The sequence below is a fragment of the Lolium rigidum genome, chromosome 1 (genome assembly GCF_022539505.1).
Source record: "Lolium rigidum isolate FL_2022 chromosome 1, APGP_CSIRO_Lrig_0.1, whole genome shotgun sequence".
NCBI lineage: Eukaryota > Viridiplantae > Streptophyta > Magnoliopsida > Poales > Poaceae > Lolium > Lolium rigidum.
In genome coordinates this window covers 29,239,100-29,244,276 of record NC_061508.1, presented here as the reverse complement: position 1 = coordinate 29,244,276, position 5,177 = coordinate 29,239,100, and the positions used below count along the sequence as shown (strand labels likewise).

General features: G+C 41.0%; 1 long non-coding RNA gene across 2 annotated transcripts; it reads left to right on the top strand.

Annotated features, from left to right (window-relative positions):
- The first annotated feature begins 448 nt into the window (after window positions 1-448).
- Window positions 449-4,388, top strand: LOC124670325. Of its 2 annotated transcripts, none has more exons than XR_006992479.1 (3): window positions 449-646; window positions 1,093-1,166; window positions 3,775-4,388. It is a non-coding gene; the product is annotated as an uncharacterized LOC124670325 (long non-coding RNA). The 2 variants fall into 2 exon arrangements; XR_006992478.1 differs by having other exon boundaries at window positions 3,767-4,388.
- The last annotated feature ends 789 nt before the right edge of the window (window positions 4,389-5,177 follow it).

The window sequence follows — 5,177 nt, the reverse complement described above, 5'->3', positions numbered from 1 at the left end:
CAGGAACACATAAGCTGAGAAACTGGAAAACGCTCGGAAGCTAAATTCTTTGGTTCTCCCATGTCTCAACTTCCCCGTCCACTTCCAATCAAGAAAAAATTCCCCATCAGCCCCATTTGCTCACTGCCGGCTACATACGCCGCCGCCGCCGCCCAGCTTCGCTCGCGCTGCCGGCTACTGACGCCGCCGCTGCCCAGGTTGGCTTGCTCTGTCGCCGCCAGCACCCAGCTTGGCTTGCGCGCCGCCGCCCACCGGCTCCCTCGCGCGCCCCCTGCCCCCGGCTCCCTCGCGCGGCCGCTGGCCCCAGCTTCGCTCGCGCGCCCCTGCCCCCGGCTCCCTCGCGCGGCCGATGGCCCCAGCTTCGGTCGCGCGTCCCCGCCCCCCGTCTCCCTCGCACGGCCGCCGGCTCCCTCGTGACAGACCGGTCCTCCCCCCGCACATGCACGGATTGATGCCGCACCGTGACAGACCGGTTCACCGATGGCGCAGTGCCGTCGAAGATCCCAGGGTTCCGAAAGGATTCGAGGGAGCGCTGGCGGTGTTGTTTGGCCTCAGTTCATACCTTGTTGTCGACGAGAATTCGTGATTTCGTGGTGCTGTTGGATTGATGCCGCTCGGGAAGATTGATCAGCAAGGAGAATAATAGGTAATGCCTATTTATATTGGTGCATGATTGGTATTTGGTAGGTGATCACAATTGGCACATGATTGGTATTTGGTAGGCGATTGCAAAATATTTCCTTATATTGATACAGGAAGAGATCTTGAGTACTTCCTGCACATATGCTATTTGTTTGGAAATTTTGAAACTTCATTGTGAACTTTTTTGTTAAGGAAATAAGGAAATTTGCATGCCAAGTTTAAGCATCCCCGCCCCCCTCTTCAAAAGGCTACCATCAACAGCGTGTTTGGCAAACTTAAGGAAGGGTAATGGGAGTTTAGTTTAGGGAGTGAAGAAGGAATTGATGAGGGAAAATGATATTTAGTCCCATTCCTTTGTTTGGCGTGGGATGAGAATTGCCGGAAAATGATAGTTCAGGGAGTTTTGTTTTACATTTGTTGTATATTCAGATGAAGCTTTGTTTGGTGTAGGTAACTGTTCCATCAGTATCTTCTGTCTACCATGAGTATGCAATGAAAATCCAAATACCAGTATTTATCTTCAGGTACTTTCTTACTTATGATGGATTAACTGTCATTTTCCATTCTTCCATTCATACGTGCAACTTTATACTTTCTATGGTAGTTCCTTTATTTTCCAACTCGGGTTCTACCATTATTGTTTTCATAGCTCTGATTGTTTTCTGATTATATACATTATATTTCAACATCAATGGAGCAATCTTCAAATAAATAATATGTAATGTGTACACTAAGAATCATTTATTACACTTGGAGAATTATTTTAGGTACAGACCAGCATGTAATACATCAGAACAAAAACTCAATAGTCAAGAAAAAAGTTTTTTAAAATCATTTATCCTGCTCTCCATTTGGTCCTTGCATAAGTGAGAAGATCATCCTTTCATCATGCACAAAATGGTCGAGGGCTCAGATACAGGGAGGAGAGGCTAAATATCAGCACATGCAACAGAAATTACAAAGTTTTATTAGAAGTTCTTGAATAAATAGGTTCTGCCTCTCACAAAAAGTTATACTGTGAGGAGAACCAAAATTTGATCAAGCTCTAAGTACTACTTGGAAAAAGAAGGTTCGCATAGTCAGTCAAAAATATCCACGGACTACCATGTATACAGGTTACTACTTTGCTGGAACTCAATTTGTGGTTCTCCTTGCTTTCTTGTCTGGTCTAACTACCATGCAATATAACTACCTAGATCATTATGTATTTGACTTAAAGGAACAAGTATTTGAGAAGAGTCAATGGGAACAAGGCGCATTATTTAGTTTCATCTGGTTGCATAGGGCCATTTATAGCGCAGCAGAACCTAATATGATCTTAGCTAATTCGGATTCTCACATGATTACCACAATGGAACTGATATGCACAAATTTTAAAAGATAGCATAGTGATTACTAAAAGTACAAGCACAAAGTATCTCATGCTTGGACTGCCCAAGACTATGTACAAGGATGTACTACAAAATCGTAGTTATGGTACTGATAATAGCATTACTCTTGTTCGGACATCATGATTTAGGACATCACAATAGCTGAACCAGCAACTTTTCAAAGAAAAAAAGTTGACCCAACTATGGTGACCAAATATCTAACAAATTGCGGAATCGTTGGCTTCACACTCGTTGTCCTTGTACAAAAGAATGTGTACAACCGCTTTGTTCCGTAGGGCATAACCAATCTGCACATGGATTACACATCAATACTGCAGAAAAGGTCAAACTTACAGATAGATTTTAATTCGATACCCACCTTGCCATTTGCTCGGACAACTTCTTTACCATTCCACCAACGCATATATGTTAGAACCAAAAATCCGGACATGCGGCTATATAGAAAGTACACGTTATTGTTAGCTAAATTGTAGACAAGATCTAAAAAACTACGTATAATGCCATTGATTCTAACCTGTCATGGTTCATTGGCAACCGACATGGTGTGATGCGACGCCAATAGAAGACGTCATCGTTCCAGCCTTTAATTGCGTCTTGAAGAGCAATGTTTAGGTATAATGATATTTCTTTCAGCTTGCTTACATAGTAATCATGAAGTCTTTGTTTAGACATGTCCGGTGCAGGGATCAAGTAGAGTAACGGTTTGTTCATCCAGGTTAAACACAAATAGCATGTAGCATTGTCCACATCTACGATATGGTATAAAAATCTGCATAAAATTGAATTATGAATTATTACCATGTATGAAACGGCGCCCCATTTTATATTTAGAAAAACAGTCTTACCGAGTTGCAGGCTGACACATGGAACTCCATCCCTGGCCAGCAGTCACACATCTTTGCCATGATCTCGCGCTTAGTGTCAAACAGTAGACGTTGCTTTGGGTTTCTTGTGGAGTCGGTCACTATGGTCTGAGACGAGAGTAGAATTATTAGAGTTACTTAAAACATGACATGTGGTTACCTTATAAGATGAATTTAAACATCAATACTTACATAAAACCTGAGATCCATAATATGATAATTTGTATCCGTAAACAATCGGGCTTCGTCTATAGTGTTTACCCGTACGGCCATGTTGAAATAATCAGTGTCTATACCATTAGCATTGCCTTTTGTGCGCATTGCCTTATTTTTGTTGAGACATACACAAAGAAAATAAGTAGAAGAATTTCCAAGTTCTCAGACCATACGACTGATGAGTACAAAAGCTTTTACTGCAAATAATAAACTCGACACCTGGTTAAGCCCTAATTAATCTGCAGCAAACCAGATCAGTTTGCCCTAATCAATCTGCACTACATAACATTCTAACAGATGTTTTCATAACAAGACTGCAAGGTACCCTGAGTTACAATCCTATGCAATATAATGGTCCCTCCAAAACCAGCAAGGCATGAATTCAAATATAAGGATAGACATACAAGTCGGTGATAAGACAATTGTCTTCACCAGGTACTTGCTTGCAGTTCATGGCCTAGGAAATCTTAACGACAATTGGTACTTCTTAACGCAAATTATATACGAATCTGTGATGGCTGCAGTTGTACATAGTTGATGTACTGCTGTATTTACCATTGCAAAATCTATGTATCTCTGCTAGTGGTCGTAATGATAAGACCGTTAATATCTATTGTATTCGTGACTAACTTACATTCTCTAATACTTCAAAAGTATTCCAGAAAAAACATGGCTGATTCGAGAGGGAAGAGGGTGATGGTGCATCAGCTAGTGATTACATACCTGAACTATCTGAACCTGAATTTCGATGATGATCCTCCTTGCGACGTCCCTTGCTAGTTTGTTTGAGGAGAATGAGCAGGTTGAAAAATGCTTCAGGTTATTTATACTTTTCAGGTATTAAGGGCAATGTTTTAATTACCATTACCATAACTGGGTGCTTGGGGCGAAATTGGGAAATGTTTTAAATACCATAGCGTGATCGATGGGGAGTTAATTTCAGTATACCGAGATACTATAGCGTGAGGTGATTTAGTTACCATAGATGGTGATTTAATTTCAGCTGACCGAGATACTATTGAATTCACTGAATATTTGCATAGTGGGACGAGATTGATTTTGGGGCGAGTTTGACTCGGGCGTGATTACATACCTTCTGCGGCGAGGTTGCATTCCTTCTGGGACGAGATTGATTCTGGCCAAGATTCTGGGCGAGATTGATACTGGTCGAGATTCTGGGCGAGATTGATTTTTGGACGAGATTTCTGGTGCGGCCCATTTGGTGCGGCCCATGTAGGCGATCGCTGCAGAGGGGGTGACGACCAAAACTGGTCGTAGTGAGGGGTAGGCAGAATAGGGAACATATTCCTCCTTTTTAAGTAGTGTAGATTCCTGCAAGCTATTTCGGTAATAACTAATGGCCTGGTTACATCGCCTGATTACACTAATTGCATCGCCTGATTACACAACCAGATTATTTTTAAATAAATTTCTTGATTACGCATATAATATTGACTGATTACATCACCTGATTACATGGCCTAACTTTGACTGGGACAGCCTGATGATACGCCCAACAACCTTTGTACTCCCTCCATCTCAGTTTACTAGTCTTTTTCATATCCCTAGCCAATTTGATCTATATAATTTAAATTATATTGTGCAAAATTTTATTATTAGAAAATAGAATATCTAAACTTTCTAATGATAATTTTTACAACATATAACTAATATTGACTTGATCAAATTTACGATCTAGAGGTACACGCACATCTAATAAACTATGAGGGAGGGAGTACCTTGATTGAGTTAAAGGGTATATAAAATAGATACATCACCTGATTACATGGCCTAACTTTGACTGGGAGAGCCTGATGATACGCCCAACAACTCTTGTACCTTGATTTAGTTAAAGGGTATATAAAATAGATATGCATGCATGTCGGCATAGACTCATGTGCCCATAAGATAAATATCAGCGTGGTCTGAAACTCTGAATAACGTGCCTATCAAAAACAAAGGAATAACGTGCCTATCAAAAATAAAGGAATTACTTGTCGCAACCAAGATATAACAAGCTTGCTAGAACCGCAGCACAACCAAGCCCAAACAAAAAAAAAAAAAC